Here is a 20,432-nt window from a genome sequence, read left to right on the forward strand (position 1 = left end):
TTAGAGGAACAATCCCTGAGGATATTGGCAAATGTGTTGGTATAAGAATATTAAATTTGTTCGTAGAAAGGAGAGATGGTTGGCATCTCCCTCGACAAGGACGGGAACAATTTTTGTTCGAAAAGAATATTAAATTTATCCAAAAACCTGTTGAATGGAAAGATTCTCACTTCTTTACAAAATTGCACATTTTTAGATCATTTCAAGGTGTCAGAGAACAAACTTAGTGTACATCTAGGCATAGTGTTTCCAATTTCCTTGATGATTCTCTTTGCTCATTCTAACCGTTTTTCTCGGAATCTTCCTTCATCTTTGGCCAATTGCACCTCACTTCTAGTACTAGATTTAAGGAGAAATAAATTGGTAGGTGAGCTTCCTAAACATGTAATATCTTTTCAATCATTACGAGTTCTAAATCTTGGTTATAATAAACTTCAAGGTGGTATTTTTAATTGGATCACAAATCTCCCTAAACTACAGGTGTTGGACTTATCCAATAATAAATTTGTGGGGACCATATCTCTTAATTTAGGGAGACTCCCAGGATTTCAAATTCCTAGGTCTTCCCAGTGTATTAATAATACATTATATAGTGTTATGTAAGTTAACATTAAAGGTTTTGAGTATTCTCTAAAATATGTATTACTCACAAATACCATTTTGGATTTATCTAGTGATAATTTCATTGGAGAAATACCCCAAGGCATGGGAAATATAAGTGACTTACGGTTGTTGAATTTATCGAGAAACCAATTGGAAGGAAAAATTCTTGCATCTCTCAGTGAGATATCTACTTTGGAGCAGTTAGACTTGGTTAAAAATAATTTGAGTGGAGAGATTCCTCAAGTTAGCATCTTTGGATGTTTCATTTAACAAGCTCTGTGGCCGAATCCGAAAAGGAACGCAGTTGGACACTTTTAGTGTGGTTTCATTTCAAAAGAACAAGTGCCTATGTGGTTATCCTTTATAGGCATGCAATAAACCCACCCCAAAAAAAGGAGATGGAGTCTATGCAAATGTTAGTGAAGATCAAGGATGGTTGAATCATGTGGATGAACATGTCTCATTAATTGCATTAGGGATAGGAGTAGGAATTGGCTTTGGTGGAGTTGTAACAGTGATAATTATGTGGGATAAAGCATGGCATTGGATGGTACCTCCAAAAATAAAATCATTTTATGGAGTGTATCAATTCCCTAAATGACTTATCTTTTATCCAACCATAATACTATTCTCATAAAATATGTATTGAAAACTAAAATAATATCTAATATTTTCATGAGTAAAATGTGATTGGTTTTTATATTTCATATTTTATTTTCCATCCGCACTTTATTATTATTTTTTTTTTTCACATTTTTAGTCTTTTACTTCCTAGTTTACACATATTTTAAGTATTTTGAATACCGTGCACAGTGAAGTGACATACGACTACTATATTTGGGTTTTTTCATAGATTTTGAAAGCAACATTCTTGGTTGTCAATCCTTGTGAAAAATTAAGCCATATTTCTTTATACTTTTCGAGTCGTTCTCCAAATGTTTTTCATATGGTATTTAATTAATCTTAAAAGAATATTGTAATCTTAAAATTCATTTTATTGAGATTTTTTTTTGAAACTTTAAATACTAATAAATTGTATTGAGAAGAAAATTAGAGTTTACCTTATTATTATGAGAAATTTTAAAATTAATTAAAATGGAAAAACTCAACAAACCTTAAAAGTGATATATATTGTGCTTCGTAATTTTTGGACACCTCACACATTAATTTAATACATAATTTCTGTATATAGATTTAATTATTATTAATCAATTATTGAATCAATAAAACACTCATATATAATTAATGGAACCATCTAATTTAAAAAGTCAAGTTGATGCTTGTGGCCTTTGTTATAATGGAAACAACAATATCATTGGACATTCCAACCACCATAACATTTGATTTCTTAAGGGAATCACCATATTATTAATTTCATGAGGAATATGATCATCTCTGTGACCCCATATCTAGTGGAAGTACTTCACTTTAGCCCCATGATTTTATTTGGATACAAAGCACTTTGAAGGATTTCATGTATCATTTGGCATGATGTGTACAATGAAGTGACACACGATTCTTATATTTGGGGTTTCTCATAGGTTTTGAAAGCAACATACTTTGTTGTGAATCCTTGTAAAAAATTAAGCCATTTTTCTTTTCAACTCGTTCCAATTTTTTTTTGTATGGTATTTGATTAATCTTAAAAGAATATTGCAATCACAAAATTCATTTTATTGAGAATCTTTTTTTGAAACTTTAAATATTAACAAATTTGTATTGAGAATAAATTAGTTTAATTTATTATTATGAGAAATTTTAAAATAAAATTAAAATGGAAAAACTCAACAAACCTTAAAAGTGATATATATGTTGCTTCATAATTTTTGGACACCCCACAAATTAATTTAATACATAATTTTTGTATATAAATTTGATTATTATTAATCAATTATTGAATCAATAAAACAATGCTATATAATTCATGGAACCAACCAATTTAAAAAGTCAAGTTGATTCTAGTGGGTTTTGTGACCATGGAAAAACAATATCATTGGACATTCCAACAACCATAACATTTAATTTCTTAAGGGAACCACCATATTATTATTCTTTTGAAATTTCATGAGGAATATGATCATCTCTATGACCCCACACCTAGTGGACGTACTTCACATCTCTATAGACAATTATCATCCTGTGAGATGGAAGGTACACTCGATAGTTGTGAGGTGTATCAATGTACCCCACAAATATTCCCAACTCTACTGTTGGATCTATATTTTTCCTTACATCCTTGGAAACATGAAAGTAAACTAATGAACCAAAGATCCTGAAGTGTGACACATCTAGTTTCTTCCCTAAAGAAAAATCTTCTAGTGTACTCATCCTGAGAATCTAGTGAGGAATCCTTTTCTGCACATATACCAATGTGTTTCATGCTTCAATCCACAAGTCAAATGGTAGACCCTGATCATGCGACGTCACCTATGAAACTCCCACAATACGTTTGTTCTTCCTCTCAACCACCCCATTCTATTGTGGGTTATGTGGTGCTATTAACTCTTGTCGAATGCATTATTTTGCACAGAATGGGGTGGTTGAGAGGAAGAACAAACGTATTGTGGGAGTTTCATAGGTGATGTTGCATGATCAGGGTTTACCGTTTCACTTGTGGGAATACTTAACCAAATTTATGCTTTCCCAAGTCCCTATTACCTTGTTCTATTTCCTTGGGAATTATCCCCTATTATTTAGGGACAATCCTCATCCATAACTGTGCAATCCCTATAGGCCCTTCTTCGATTGCATGCACCACCTGTACAACTCGGATAATTATACATTAACAATACACTTCCCTTGAACTCCAATAATAATTGGGTAACTTGTATTTGATTCATGCATGAGTTAATTAGGTATGATTTATGAGCTAAGTGGTTGAACATTGAAGTTGCACACCATTGGTATACCTCCTACTAGTTCTTCCAACAGTTAGAACTAGTTTAACTGATTTTAACTCAATTTAATAGACTTAAATTGTTACAACTAAAATTAACTCAACCTAGGCTCCTAAAATTTAAGTTGTCTTGTGATGTGGAATTACAATTTTCTCCTAATTTAATTCAAGGGAAAGTTAAATCAAGATTTTATTGTTGCATTTTCAACAAATCCAGTGATAAATTCGGCAGATAACCAAGGTGCTAATTTAGGTGCTAAAATGGGAGCTAAATACAATGCTATTACTAGCACGATTTCTGGCACTATTTCTGGCGTTAATTTTTGCACTATTTTTTGCGCTCTTTCTAACGCTATTAGCGCCTAAATGTTTTGGATGGCTCAAAAAATGCCATCCTAATCAATAGTGCCAATTGTTTGAAACAATTGGAGAAAAATACACTAAAACAATCCTTTGAAGCAAAAAAGGGAGCTAATCACAGGGATTTGTTTTAGTGAATCTCAAACAAAAGGGTTCAATTGGGGAGCACAATGAGGAATTGCAAAGCTTGAATATCAAGGTAACTTATATTCTAGAGGATCATCTTATTGATGTCTTCATAGGGACTTTAAAGGATAACATCCAACATGAGGTTCACCTTTGGGAACATAAGTCATTGGAGAATGTGCAGGTTTTAACCCCATACAAAAATTATCTGCATGCGAATTCTAAAACATAGAAAATAAACAATTATGAGAGAATAACACATAAAACACATATACACAGAGATTTTCCCTTGGATCCCAAAACCGGAACTACCAGCTTTATTTTTCATTATGTTCCTTTCAATGTTATAATACATATTTATACATGCCGAAGCATCCAATACCATGGACTGAAAACCATCGCGTCCAATACTGTGGACCAAAAACCATCGAATCCAAAAAACATGTGCGAAAATCATGCACAAAACCATAGGTGGGTCTGCCCATCCTAACATATGGTCCAAAACCAAAATTTTCTGGGGTGCTGCCCCAGACCCCATAAAGTGGGGTTACGGGTACACCTCAAACCCCCTGTGACCCCCCCCGCTACACAATCAGCGCAACGAAGGGGGTGCTCTGCCCCCCCTCTAACCCCCCAGTTAACTACATGGGCTAGTCGTGGAAAGAATATAACACAACCCAACATTCTCCCACTTGTTGTTTTCTTTCCACAGGGGGCCACAAGAGAGCTTAGTCATTTTTCCAGCCCTGAAATGCCCATTGTTTCTCTACACCAAGAGAACTTCTCAGAGCTCACAGATTTTGTTAATGCATCTGTAGTATTCTTTAAAGTGTCCACCTTTACCAGCAACACCTTTTTGTCTTCTATCATATCCCTCACAAAGTGATACTGAACATCAATGTGCTTTGTCTTTGAATGATATGCAGGGTTCTTTGCCAAGAAAATTGCACTTTGGCTGTCACAGTCTATCCTTATAGCTTCCTGTACTAACCCCATACTTGAACACAATCTCTACAACCAAATTTCTTCCTTGCTTGCATGAGTGGCTGCCATGTATTCTGCCTCTGTAGTTGATAGTGCCACTACAGATTGTTTCTTACTCATCCAACTGACTGCACCTCCAAATAGGTTAAACACATACCCACTTATAGATATTCTCTGATCCAGATCTCCAGCCCAGTCTGCATCAACAAAGCCATGAATATCCAACACTCTGTCCAATCCTGGTCTTCCTTGGTAGCACAAACCATAATCACTAGTGCCATGCAAATACCTAAAAACCCACTTCACTTCTGTCCAGTGCTCCTTCCCTGGTTTTGACATAAACCTGCTCAATACTCCCACTGCATGTGCAATGTCTGGTCTAGTACAGACCATTGCATACATCAGGCTACTGACTGCACTTTCATATGGAACACAGGACATGTCCTCTTCCTCTTCTTGTGTCTTGGGACACTTTTCAGCAGATAACCTCACACCTATAGGAATAGGAACCTTCACTGGTTTGCTATCCTGCATATTAAAAATCTGCAGTATTGTCTCAACATACTTCCTTTGGTTTAACCAGAGCTTCCTCTTTGCTCGATCTTTTTTAATTTCCATGCCCAAATATTGATCCAGGTGGATATTGGTGGCCACCTGCCAAGTCCACCTGGACCCCCACCATTGTCTTTCTCAGCATTTTTAGTTTCCTTAATTGTAGCACAACTTACTATTTTTAGCAGTTTTTCGGGTCCTGAACTTCCGGAGCCGTTTTGAGGCCCTAAACGACGTTTTTTGGGGAATCCAGGGGCAACATGGGTCCATAGAATGGACCGATGTTGCTCGTTCCAACAATGATAGTGCTTGGATAGATCTTTCTAACGAGCTATTGTATGCGTCAAACGGAGATCATATGCCAAAGTTACGACCCCGGGAAGTTGATGTACCAATTTACCCCAAACGAGGCCCCACAGTTTGGCGTTTCATCTCCTAGGGTTAGGTTTTGGAATGTGAAGGGTTTTCCATTGTTTCTCAACAATAAATAGGCCTTCGAGCCTCATTGCAACACAGTTCAGAGGCATGTATCCATCACATCTCTTCTCAGAGATAAGCTACCATCGCCCTAGCTGGTTTATCTCCATTTCTGGTTGTAAGCATATTTCAATATTTTCCATTAATGAAGTGAAGTATTATTTCCGTTGCATCTTTGTGTATATGGTTATCTCTGTAAGTTGTTGCGTTCCTGTTTAAATCCGGATCTTTCATGTCGAATTTGGAGGACAACTGGGACTTCAAATCCAGGATAATTTCTTTGTCATTTCCAACTAGCAACATATCATCCACATACAAGACCAAATAAATAACACAGTCACCAATTAATTTAAAATCCACACAGTGATCTGCTTTGATTCTGGTGAAGCCAAGTCCTCGTATAAATGTATCAAATTTTTTATACCAAATCCTTGGTGACTGTTTTAACCCATATAGAGACTTCTTTAACTTACATACCAGTTCTTTCTTACCCTTCACTGCAAAGCCTTCAGGTTGCTTCATGTAGATCTCCTCTTCCAGATCCCCGTGAACAAATGTTGCCTTCACATCCATCTGTTCTACCTCAAAATCAAAAGCAGCAACAACAGATAAAAGTAATCTAATAGAAGTTACCTTGGCAACAGGAGAAAAAATATCACCAAATCAATTCTCGGCACCTGGGAATAACCTTTTGCTACCAACCGAGATTTGTATTTCTCCACTTTTCCTTTTGCATTTGTCTTCTTTTCAAACACCCATTTGCTGCCAATGGGTTTCCTTCCAGCCGGAAACTCCACTAGATCCCAAGCATCCATTTTGTGCAAAGATGCCATTTCATCAACCATGGCCTCTTTCTATAGTTTTCCATCCTTTGAATCCACTGCTCCCTTCACAGTTCTAGGATCATCATCAGTAACAGACAAAGAAAAATTTGAACAGAAAGCAGATGGACTATACCTTTCTAGCTGCCTTCTTTCTCGAACTAATATTCTCACAGCCAGAGTTTGTGGCTCTTCATCTTCTGATTTCTCCTCTGCTGTAGAGACTAATTCTTCCTCCTTTAGCTCAAACTCTATCTTCTCAGGTTCCTTTGGTTGGAATTCATGTTTAATAACATCTTTCACCTCTCTGAACACCATATCTCGGCTGTACACAACCTTCCTTGTTACTGGGTTCCAAAGCTTATAACCCTTTAAGCCATCCTTATACCCAATAAAGATGCACTTTTCAGATTTACTATCCAACTTGGTTCGTTTCTCCTTTGGAACATGTGCATATGCATCACATCCAAATACCCTTAGATGTGAAAGAGAGGGTTTCTTACCAGTCCATACCTCTTGTGGAGTCTTATCCTCCAACACTGATGAAGGTGACATGTTGACTAGGTAACATGCAGTATCCACCGCCTCTGCCGAGAATTCCTGTCCTAACCAGGCACCACTGAGCATGCTTCTTGCCCTTTCCATCAACGTCTTATTCATTCTTTCTACAACTCCAATATGCTGATGTTTATATGGAGTAGTCTTCTGTCGTGCTATACCACACTTCTTGCATAATTCTTCAAATTCCTTACTGCAAAACTCTCCACCATTATCTGTCCTCAGCACCTTTATCTTCTTCTCTGTGTGATTTTCCACAAGAGCCTTAAATTCTTTAAACCTGTCAGAGACTTTAGATTTCTTCTTAAGGAAATATATCCATGTATTCCTTGAAAAGTCATCTATAAATGATACATAGTACACAGACTTACCCAGTGATGGAACCTTCACAGGTCTAAACACATCACTGTGCACAAGCTCTAATATCTATTTCGCCCTCTTACTACCAGAGGGGAAACTCACCCGATTCTTCTTCCCATATATACAATTTTCATATAAATCAAAATCTAAAGAGCTATTACTCATACCTTCTACCATACCTTTACCATGAAGTATTCGAAGGCCTTTCTCTCCAATATGTCCAAGCCTTTGATGCCACAGCATGGTCTTCTCTCCAGAGACCACTAGATTTTCTGCTCTAATTTCAGGAACCACAGAACTGTTGCACCCATCAATAAAAGTGCTACCTTGCAACTTGTATAGAGTTCCAATTCGAACTCCCCGCATCAATACTAGTGCTCTCCAAACCATTTTGTAGGTATCCTTCTTGAACACTGTTTTTACACTTGCATCATCTAGCTTGCTTACAGAAATTAGATTTCTGGCTAATGCAGGAATATGCAAAACACCCGGAAGTGTTCTAACCCTTCCACTTTGCAACTTCAACTTTAATTTTCCGCGACCAATGATTCTAGCCTTCCTATCATCCCCCAAGAAGACATCACCACTATCATATTTCTCATACTCACAGAACCACTCTCTGTGGGGAGTGAAGTGAAAGGATGCACCTGAGTCAATCAACCATGCCTCATGATCTACATGTGTACTTGAAGAAGCCAAGTACACATCCCCACCTTCATCTGAGGTGGTTTTCGCCTTTGCAGAAAGAGTATCATTAGATCCCTTTCCTTTATCAAGAGCTTTAGATTTACAGTCCCTTTTGTAGTGCCCTTCCTTTCCAGATTTCTAGCACACCACCTTTACATGTTTTCCTGGAGATTTAGATCTCCCTCTAGATTTAGATCTCCCACTCAATGACTTATTTTTGTTTATGTTCTGGGACCATTCTCATACAGACAAGGCATCACCATTCTAGCTCTCCATATTTTTCCGTCTCATCTCCTCTGTCAGCAAGGCTGAGACTATTTCATCAAACTGCAAGGCAGTTGCATTGCTACCTATTGCAATAACCAGACTATCCCATGAATATGGTAGAGAACACAACAAACTGATGCACTAATCTTCATCTGAAATTTTAATATCAAAAAATGCTAACTGACTTACCACAGTATTAAATGCGTTCAGATGCTCTGTCACCGAGTCTCCATCTTTCATCCTCATGTTATATAGCTTTTTCCATAGGAATAGTTTATTCACCAGAGACTTAGATTGGTACAAAGTCCCTAACTTGTCCCACAAAGCCTTCGCCGTAGCTTCCCCTGATACATTTAGCAATACTGAATCTGAGAGACACAATCGTATTGTGTTCTTTGCCTTCCGATCAAACTTCTTCCATTCTTCATCGGACACTCCCATTGGTTTAGTACCTGAATCTACTACGATCCACTGATCTTTATCCACCAACAAATCCTCCATCTTGAGTTTCCACAAGTCAAAACTTTGACCATTAAACTTCTCGATCTCTATCTTTCCACTGCTCACCATCTTCTTTCACCACAAAAATCGATTTCGCAGATCTCCCACTGAACAGGGTCTACCATTGGCCTGAGCAAAACCCCTCAGTAACAAAGGCGTTCCCTTGAAGCCAAAATGGTTCGATACCAAATGTAGGTTTTAACCCCATACAGAAATTACCTGCATACAAATTCTAAAACACCGAAAATAAACAATTGTGAGATAATAACACATAAAACACACATACATAGATATTTTCCCTTGGATCCCAAAACCGGGACTACCAGCTTGATTTTTCATCATGTTCCTTTCAATGTTATGATACATATTTATACATGCCGAAGCATCCAATACCATGGACCAAAAACCATCGCGTTCAAAAAACATGTGTGAAAATCATGCAAAAAACCATAGGTGGGTCTACCCATCCTAACATAGGGACCCCATAAAGTGGGGTTACGGGTACACCTCAAATCCCCTGTGACCACCCCCCCCACCCACTACACAATCGGCTCAACGAAGGGGGTGCTCCGCCCCCCCTCTAACCCCCTGGTTAATTACATGGGCTAGTCATGGAAAGAATATAACACAACCCAACAGAATGCATTCAAGGTGACAAGAAAACTTGAAAGAAAAATTATCGCAATAAGGAGATATACCACTCACAACTATAAATATGGAAGTATTTTCACTCCTAGCTTCCCAAAACCTAAAAGTGTGACACCACAACATTTGAAGGAAAAAAGAGCAAAGGGGATTTTCTATAGTTGTGATAGCAAATACGCTAAAGGTCATAAGTGGGGTGAGAAGAAATTATTTTACATATATTGTGAAAAGGAAGAAGAAAATAAATAATAAACATTAAGAGGAGAATATATACACCAGGAACCAACCCCAGGGGTTGAAAAACAAGAAATGAATTTGACCATATCTTGTAATGCATTGGTAGGAATTACCACTCATCAAACTCTTAAGATAGAAGGTATATCAAGAAGAGAGAGTTAATAGTGATGAGTGTTTTGGGTAGTGCTCATAATTTCATTCATTGTAAGATAAACAAGGATTTTAATTGCTTTCTATATCCAATACCAAAGTATCATGATGGTTGCAAATGGAGGAACTATAAATTACTCAGGGAAGTGCCATAATATCAATCTAACCATGGGGGAATAGGTTTTGAATGGATTAATGCTTACCATTCCAATCAGTGGTGTGGATGTTCCATTAGGATTCCAATGGTTATAATTTGTGCAGATGATAGATTTTAATTTTCAATAACATTTGTTGATTTTTTTCTCAAAAAAAAAGGAAATTGAATTAAGGGGTATTGCAAGGAAACCTAGGAAGATAATTAGTTCTAATGGCATGACAAATATTTTGAAGAAGGAACAACGAGGCGTAATTGCACAATTATGTTTGCCAGCTGTTCAAACATCTAAGTCATCCATTTATTTAGATCTCCAAAAAGTCCTTGACAATCATTCCAAGGAATTTGAGACTCCCAAAGATATCCCAACTATTTGCAATCATGATCATGCTATTCACTTCATTCCAGGGAGTGTTCCTCCAAACATTACACCTTATAGATATCCTTATGCCTAAAAGAGTGAAATTGAATATATGGTTGCAGAAATTCCAGAGGAGGGTATAATTCAACCTAGCCAAAGTTATTTCTCTTCTTCGGGATTATTGGTGCACAAGAAGGATGAATCATGGTGTATGTGTCTAAATTATAGAGAGATCAACAAGCTCACTATTAAATATAATTTTCCCATTCCGGTCATTGATTAATTGTTAGATGAACTACATGGAGTGATTTACTTCATGAAGATAGATCTTCATTCGTGATATCATAAAAATAGAATGAAGATAAAAGACATTCTGAAAACAACGTTTAGAACTCATGAAGGTAATTATGAATTTTTGGTCATGCCTTTTGGCCTTACTAATGCACCTTCCACATTTCAAGGTTTGAGTAATTCCACTTTCAAACCCTTTGATAAAAAAATTGTGTTAGTATTTTTTGATGATATACTAATCTATAGAAAGCCTTCGAAATATCATGTTCGGTATGTTGATAGGGTGCTCAAAATATTTGAGGAGAAACAATTATATGAAAAATTCTCCAAATGTTTCTTTGCGGTATAGGAAGTGGAATATTTGTGTCATATTGTATCCCATGAGGGTTGTTGGCTTGTGGGGGCCTGACCTAGGTTCAGAGTTAATTAGCCAAACAAATCCCAGTACTACTGGCTCTTTCAGCAACAATCTGCGGAGCACGAACTGAAGTCTCACCTGAAGTATTATGGGGGGGCACTGGAACCAAGTTTCCGTACCCTTGAGATGTCTGAGGGTTTGACTGGATCTAACTGTTAGGTCCTTCGCACAGGGTACTTTGCGCACTTCCCTGGCCTTCGCGACTTGATCTACCCGCCTTCGTGCAGCCTTAACCAGGGCTATGGGTCTTTCGTGCTATTGGGTCAGCGCTCTGTGCTAGTTCCCTAAGTCACCCTTGCAACCTTACTTAGCTCTTTACACAGATTAGTCACCTTGGCACAAACAGATGCCTTATCTTATATTTATTGATTTAACGTATTCATATAAGTTCACGCATATAAATAAATAGTGAACTTGTAATTCATGCCCAATAACATCTAACTCAGAAAAGATACATAGAAATATGATATAACTTCTCTTATATTGATTCTTCCCATGGTTACAGACTCGCCCTTCCCTGTGGACTCAGCTGCAAGGGTCTGCGCACTCAGCTGTGTACTACTAGGCCTCTGCACACTCAACTGCAGAGCCTTCTCCTACACTACAACCCAAAAACACAATACACTTGACTCCATACTTGATCAATCTCTTAGACTCTTCATTTCTACTCTAAGATTGTCTTCTTTACAACTTAGAGCCTCACTCTATTTATACAATCCCATGGTTTGCGAACCATGGGTAGATCTTACAAGCCAACATTACAATACAAAAACAAGGGTGAACAACCCTGTGACTCAATTATGACTTCACGCTCTGCGCCCACAAATCACGGAGTCTTTACAATGTACTTAGTCAAAACTTGGGCTTTAAGCCCCAAAACATGCCTTGGGGGACCCTGCGCCCAACCGGCCCCCAACACAAACATCGTGACTCGCCCTCGAGTCACTCAGTTGCTGCGGAGATCTTCACATAGAGTCCCTGTAACTCTGCTCGAACAGCTGCAAGGTCAGCACCACACTGGGCAACTACCTGATGGAGCTCCTGTACACGTTGTTCCAAGACCGCGGAGTTGGAACTTCTTTCCCACATCTATGTTTGTGCCGCCTACATTTTTTTAGAGTCCCACACCTTCTTTCGGCTACTTGGAGCACGAACACTGCCATTCACTTTGTCTGGAAGAGGCTCCCCATTTAACTATACCAGCTACACTGTGCCTCCATATGTGACCTCTTTAACAACATACGGTCCCAGCCAATGAATTCTGAACTTTCCCAGGAATTTATCAAACTTACTGTCATACAGTAACACTAAATCGTTTACCTTGAAGGTGTGCAACTTAATATGGTGATCGTGTCAGGCCTTTTCGCGCTTCTTTTGTACCTGTTGATGGAAGCCAACCAGGAACCATTCTTCTTCCAGTTCTTCCAACTGCGCGAGCTTCTCTTCCACGGCTCCGCGGTCTGTCATATCTATGAGCGCTATTATGCACAGCCTAGGCACAATATACTCCATTGGCATGATAGCTTCCACACCATAGACCAATCAGATAGTTGTTTGTCCCGTCAGTTTCTTGCATGATGTCCCATAAGCCTATAATACTGTAGGAACGCCCATATCCAAATCACTCCGCTGTGCATTGCAGACTTTGGTCAACACAGTCTCCAGTATTTTGTTGAATGCTTCTACTGTCCCATTGACTTGTGGGTGATACGGTGTGCTTTTCTGATGATACACTTGAAATTATTTTATTAGCGTGCTAATTGTTTCGTTTAGGAAGTGTGTACCACGATCACTCATCAAGGTCTTCAAACATCCAAGTCGAGTTAATACATGTTCGAATAGAATCTTCGCAGTCAAGGCGATAGTGCAAGCCTTGATCGGCTGCGCTTCTACCCAACGAGTTAGGTACTCTGTTGCGGTGATAATGTATCTCACACCCATCTTTCCTTGAGGTTTGATAGGTCCTACAAAGTCGAATGCCCACTTTTTGAAGGGATGTATCATCATTTGTGGATTCAAAGGCATCTCGTCCCTTCATGATGGTTTACCTGTTCTTTGACATATATCACAGGCCTTACAGTGTGCTTTTGAATCCTGATGCAGGGTTCACCACCACAACCCTGCACAGCGAATCTTCTGCGCAGTCTCTCGCCTTGCATAGTGTCCTCCTGTAGTGCGCCCATGTGCTTCAGCTAGGATTTGACTTCGTTCAAATTTAGCTACATACCTTCGAGTATCTTATCATTGCCCATATTATATAGGTGCCTCGCAATGATGGAAAAATCAGTCGCGCGCACCACCAGTTCTTTCTTTTGTTGGATAGAGTATTCTTTTGGCGCAGTTCCCATTGTCAGAAAGTGGATTATATCTTCAAAGTGTCCATTTGCTATGTGCACAGCAAAAAGCTGCGCATCGGGTACTCCTTCCTCCAAACTGGTAGGTTCCTCCCCTGTTTCAATGCGCGATAAGTGATCCGGTCCCGCGTTCAATCGCCCAGGCTTCACAACGACTTCAAATCATATTCTTGGAACAATAAGAGCCACTTGCATATGCACGCCCCCAACACTGGCTTATTGACTAAGTATTTCAGTGCAGAGTGATTAGTATACATCTTGAAGTGCCCTCCTAGCAAATAGTGCCTATATTTTTGGAGCGCGTACACCATAGCCAGTCCCTCTCGCTCAGCAGTGGAGTAGTGCTTTTCCGCTTTAGATAATCTGCGACTTGCGAACACAATAGGGTGATCCAACCCTTTTCCTCCATCTTGTATGAGTACTTCCCCTAGCGCTATACACGACGCATCAACATGAACATGAAATTCTTTCATCCAGTTCGGGAAGACAAGAATTGGTGCAGTAACCATCTTTTTCTTTAATATATCTAGGCTTTTCTTACAGCCGTCATCCTAGTAGAACGTGACATCCATCTTTAGTAGTTTCTCCATTGGCGCGGTGATTTGGGCATAACTCTTGATAAAATTTCTATAGTACCCTGTGTGTCCCAAGGTAGCGCCCAATTGTTTCGCACTGCGCGGTGCTTCCAAATTCAAAATTACCTCAATTTTCACGGGGTCTACCATCAGCCCTTGCTTACAAACCATGTGCCCCAACAGGTTCCCAAAAGGAATAAGAAACATACATTTCTTGAGGTTGAGTGCGATTTAGTATCGCCGGCATGTATTAAGCATCAAGCGTAGGTTCGCTACATGATTCCTAACCAACCCAAAGACAGTCCAATCATCAAAATAGACCTCCAAGAACTTATGAATATACTCCCTAAACGCTGCAACAACTACGCGTGAGAAGATGGCTGGTGCATTCTTCAATCCAATTGGCATGACAGTGTATTGAAAGAAACCCTATTCCGTCATGAAGGTTGTCTTTCTCCTATCTTCTGGCGCGATCCTGATCTAGTGATATCTCGAGAACCCATCGGTGAAAGAATATGCCTCCTGACTGCCTACATTATCCAATACCTCATCTGTGAATGGGGTTGGGAATGGATTGTGTACGCATGCATCATTCAATTTTATGAGATCTACGCAGATTCTTATTTCATCCTTCTGCTTCTTTTTTTGTACCACCATTGGACTTACCCAATTGGATTCTTTGACAGGTTCAATAATGCTTGCCGCGAGCATCTTATCTAACTCTACGCAGACCTTCTCCTTGTATTTTGGGTTTAATCAATATGGTCTCTACTTTACTGGCTTCGCGTTGTGTTTTAGCATGATCATATTACCCCTAAGTCTCCTATTATTCCCTTTATGTCTGTGAACTTGGTCAGAAATAAGTCCTGATACTCGCGGAGTAGTTTAGCGACCTTATCCACCGTCGCGTTGTCCCAGTAATCCCCAATATGTGCAAATTTAGGTTCTGCTTTTGTACCATTGTTTACCTGCTGAATCTTTACTGGTGCGGTTATGTTAGGGTTCTCAATTTGGGGTCCTCAAACCTCTCACTAGCCTTCTGTATCTGGAATATCAATGTTCCTTGGATCTTCATCCTCTTCCTCAGCAGTGACGTTATAACACTCCAGTGTGCAATTTAGCTGAGCAGCCCAGTCAGTTTGAGTCAGTGCTACTGACCCCTATGGTATTCTAAAGATGGCTGCCTTTACCTCTTGTAGCACTTCATTGATACTCTCCCATCCATCCTCAAAGTTAAAGGTCAGCACAAACCCTTCGTGCAGAATATCCCATTCATTCATTCCATGACGAACTCCTGTTTCTATGTACCCGTTCATTGGTATAACATCTAGAATGTGATAGAACATGTGCATCCACTCTGGTTGTGGGTTTTCTCCATATCCCTGTGTCCACTTAGCTAGATGCGCACGCGGATCATCCTGGCCATTGTATTTATCCGTGAATCACACTTGAGGCTTTACCAGTATTCAAAGCTTCCTTTGTGCATACCCCACCACCTTGTGGGCATAGCCCGCAGTACTCAATTCAAAGCTTCGAAACGTTGTTTCTGTTAGCCTCCTGTTGCAATAGGGTTTCATTTTTCATGATTGACATTTTTACATGCCAAATATGTCATACTTTGCAGGCTGCAGTGTTCCATATTTCCACAAGATGCCATGAAGTGTGCTGTTCCATGTGCCACTGCTGTATCCCAATTTTGATGAGTTGTTCCAGTTTTGAAGAGTTTTCATTTAAGGGAGGTCCAAACAGTCTAATCTTGGTCTCCCTAGGTTTCAATTTTCTGTCTTAGAATATAGAGAGTGCATCTGTCCAAACAGTTTAATCTTGGCAGATTTTGTAGATAGGTAAAGAATCAAAGGGACCCAACTGCTTAATCTGGGCCCTTGGCAGAAATAAGTGTAGATTTAGATAGGAAAGCATAAAAAAGAAAAATTGTAAATCTGGGTCTGCAAGTCTAAGTGCACCCACCAAAAAGAAGAAAAAATGTTAGGAAAGTAGGCTGGGTAGGTAGCTGTGAGGTTGCAGAATGATAATTGATGATCAATTTTATGTTCCAAAGTGCTATCTCTTTTCAAATCACAGTGCAGGCAATTTTTCATTCAGAGGAGCTCAAAGCTGGATATTACTAATTTCCCTTTCTCCTAATTCCCCAAGTCACTTACTAATTTCCCCAAAGAGGTTAAGATCTGCTTGATTCCTCTTAGTTTCATCATTTTCATGTCATTTGCCTTGGTGGAGATCTGATTCACTCAAGGATTTCATTTCTTTTCAAATTCTTTTCCCCCAAAATTAGCCTAAGGTCCCTCACCTTAGCGCCTGCTTATCATCTCAATATTAACCACTAACTCTAATATATAACTCCCTATCAGTTTTCCCCTTCCCCTACTAAAACTATGTATATAAAACTCCCCTATGTAAATATCCCCTCCCTGGCAATATAGCCATATTTCTTCTAAGTCAGGGAAAAAGCAGTCTATCTGGGGCTGTCTTTAGCCCATCTGTGTCAAAGCAGGAGTTAGATGACACCTGGTCATGCTAACAACCTCTCCCCTAGCCCTAAAAACCCTCAAAAACCCACTTTTTGCCCCCTTACCCTAAGTCTTGTGCATAAAAACATTAACCCGCGCGCATTAAACCCATATAACCCTCAAACTCCGCCATTCCCTAAGTTTTAACCTACCGCCGTGCATTATTAAAATTGGAATATTCTGCGCATATTCCCGCCCCTTATACCTCCGCCGCTTCACATTCGCCGCCAGCCGTCCGATCGTTCTGCGCCTAGATCAACGGTTGGTGGGCTTTCCCATCTCCATGCCGCCCGAAGGTTAGCGTCCGAGAGATGGGCGGTATTGTCGCCGTACTCCCGCCACGTGTCACCTTCTGGGCTGTGGCGGAGCCCCCTCTGACAAAACCACCCATGCCTAAAGGCGGTGCGCCCAGAAACCCATTACCGCCCTCCCCCCTGTGACGTCAGCCCCACGTCACCTGCCGCACCACTTGCTTGCGTCATCCCCCTGCCCAGTCACATGTCGAATCATCTGCCTGCGTGGCCTCCTGCCACCGTATCGCCGAGTCATCCTGCCATGTGTCCTGCAACTGTGCCCTTGCCGTACTGCCACGTCACCGTCCGTATATGATGACGTCACCTGCTGACGTCATCCTGCCACATCATCTGCCGTACAAAGTCCCGTCATGCTGACGTCATCATCATTTTTTGGTGCGAAGGCGCAAAATCGCAGTTTCGGAGCCCCGGAATCAGTTTTTGAAGGGGTTTTTGATGCGCGATCAGCGCTTAGCGCTAATCGCGCATCGCCAGGAAAAAAGGGCCAAAGTGGAAATCCTTTGCACCGCTCAGCTTCCCTCAGGCCCATGATTTTCCGTTTTCGCAGATTTTCTCCAGTTTTCACCGTTTCAGAAGCAGTCAGCACCATTTTGACCCCAGATGAACAGAGGATGCATTTGCAAAAAAAAAAAAAAAAATCAGCTGGACAAGACAGAAAGGAAGTGAAATCAGCTCCAAAGGACATAGGATGGCCGAACAGCGGCCATTAAATTATGATTTAATGCATAGCACATCACAGCAGCAGCCCAGTTTATTGTCAAAGAGTATCAGAGGAAGAAAAGGACGTCAAAGAGTATCAACCAAGATTTTTTAGCGGCTCGAAGCACCTGTACATTAATGAGTCCCTCAGGAAGTCAAGTCAGGAGGCGCAAGCCCATCCTTGCCTTCAAATCACAATTAAGGCATTCAAAGCCACCAGACAGCAAAGAAGCAGAAACCCCTACACATTTATTGCAGAAAACACTGCACCAAGCCACCAAGGACAACATAATTTATTCAGTTTTGATACAGCCGCCCTCAGCGCAGCCCGAGTTATTTTCATACATTTATTTCCGATAGAAGTAGGTCAATAAATCATTTTTTATGACCTGATTAGGTCAAGATGTAATAAAAGCAGTAGATAGAAAGTTTTGCCCTATATATACCACCCTCTGTATAGTTTCAAGGGTTGGTCAATTGAGAATTTTCACTAGAGACTCGCATTGTATTCCTGATTTGTTTCTGTAATCAAAGATTGCTGAAAGTTCTGTGAGTAGACTGTTTTATGCGTTGTGAATCTGTTTTGGAGACTGAAGATGGAATTCTTGTGCTGCAGCCTGAAGCAATAAGTGCATCTTACCTCTGTTTTATTGTTTACCGTTGTCTAAAATAGCAGAAAGAAAGAATAGCCTAGAATTTGTTTAAATACACTCTATGCTCAATTTTTGCTATTTCTTTATGTTTTCCTCTGAATGAATTGGTTATGAATATGAATTCCTTCTGGCTCATATTTACCTCGATTCACCTGTGTTGGCCAATTATCTAGGGATTCTTCACTGCCCCTAGGTAGAGCTTTGTTATCTCCCTCTGCTAAGCCAACTGAGAGATTCTTAACTGCCTCTCGTTACCTGGCATCCCTTTCATCATTTAAACCTGAAACATTGTTTCACGCACAACTATCTTGCTCCATTTTCCCTTAATGTGACCAAGGAAACACACCAGCAGCACTTCTCCTCGACTCCACGCCCAATGGTTTGAAACTTTCAGACTATGCTCTGCCTCTCTACCTGAAAATATCAATTTTCCCACCAAAATCAAAACAAAACCCCTGAAACAAATAACTAGCCTAAAATCCTTTTCAAACAAAGCTAAATCTGAAAGAGAGAGCCCTCTCTGACTGCAGGTGGGCTAGAACCTGCGGTCCAAAGTTGGTCTGTGGTTACCTCAGCTGTATCCCTTACTCCAACCTGGGGACAACCTGAGTGATAACATAGTGGCGACTCCGCTGGGGAACATCCTTAGTTAATTTCATAAAGAAGGTTGGAAAAATCCCCTGTAAAAATCGATTTTCTAATTTCTGTATATCTCTTAAAACTACAGATGAAGCCTGAATGTCAGCTAGGAAGCCTTTGAAACTGTTTTTGTTTTACATTAACAGGAGTAGATAAAAGCTGCTTCAGTCAATCTTCATGCTAGTTTTAAGCTATACACAGTCATTCCAAAATTTGATCAGTTCCTTGCTAGTTTAAATAAAATATATTCCCATAAAAGTACCAAAAAAAACAAATTCGGAAGCTGGCTCCCAAGAAGAATCCTCGATATACAAGGTCAAATCCCGACCGAGATCCCCCAACTGTTTTTGATAACCCAAACCTAATCCCAAAGAGCCGTAGGAAGCAAAAAAGACAGGAAAATTTTGCTAATTTGAGCCCTGAAACAACTCACCCTAGCTGTATTCCAACTCCTGTCAAGGTTTTATTTCGATCAACCCCTGTTTCCCCTAGTTCATCATCCACTTCTCATAGCACTCCTTCCACACCTCCATTCACTACACATACTACCACTACTACCACTACTGCTGTTCCAGTTACCCCTGTTATCCCTGTTATCCCAGTTATCCCTGTTATTCCTGTTATCCCTGCCACTTTGGCCAATAGATATGCACCCCTGCAATTACCTGCTAATGCTGGGGATTTACCTCAAGATTACCAATCGAAAATCACATATTTTGATTCCACTGGTCCTTTCACAGCCATTCAGCATACCAAAAAGATGCAAGACTATTTTGAAAACTACGAAATAGATGATGATAGCGTGAGAATGAGAATTTTTGTTCAGAGTCTAACAGGTGATGTAAGAACTTGGTTCAGATCACTTGCTGCTAATTCCATAACCACTCCTGATGAACTTTACCAATCCTTTACCAACAGATGGGAGAAGAAGAAAGACCCCCTGCACATACTAGCAGAATATGATACAATTAAAAGAGGTCCTCAAGAGACTGTTTTGGAGTAATGTGCAAGATTCAACAATGTCTATAATGCAATACCACAGAACTTAAGGCCTCCACTTGACCTTGCCCTGTACAAATTTCCTGATGGTTTTGACCTTGATATGGCATACCAACTAAAAGAAAGATCTCCTCAAACCCTTGCCGACGCGCAAAATGTTGCTGTAACTGTAGAAGCCAACTTAATTGCCAAGAGAAACAGAGATAGAGCCGAAAGAAGAACC

The 20,432-nt window shown here is 39.9% G+C and overlaps 1 pseudogene; it reads left to right on the top strand.

The window, feature by feature from the left end:
* The first annotated feature begins 56 nt into the window (after nt 1–56).
* Nucleotides 57–194, top strand: LOC149195847 (U6atac minor spliceosomal RNA; annotated as a pseudogene).
* Nucleotides 195–20,432: the final 20,238 nt, after the last annotated feature.

This window comes from Pinus tabuliformis, chromosome 2_2 (genome assembly GCF_031772625.1).
Source record: "Pinus tabuliformis cultivar Carrire ecotype Pingquan chromosome 2_2, CPIR1, whole genome shotgun sequence".
Lineage (NCBI taxonomy): Eukaryota > Viridiplantae > Streptophyta > Pinopsida > Pinales > Pinaceae > Pinus > Pinus tabuliformis.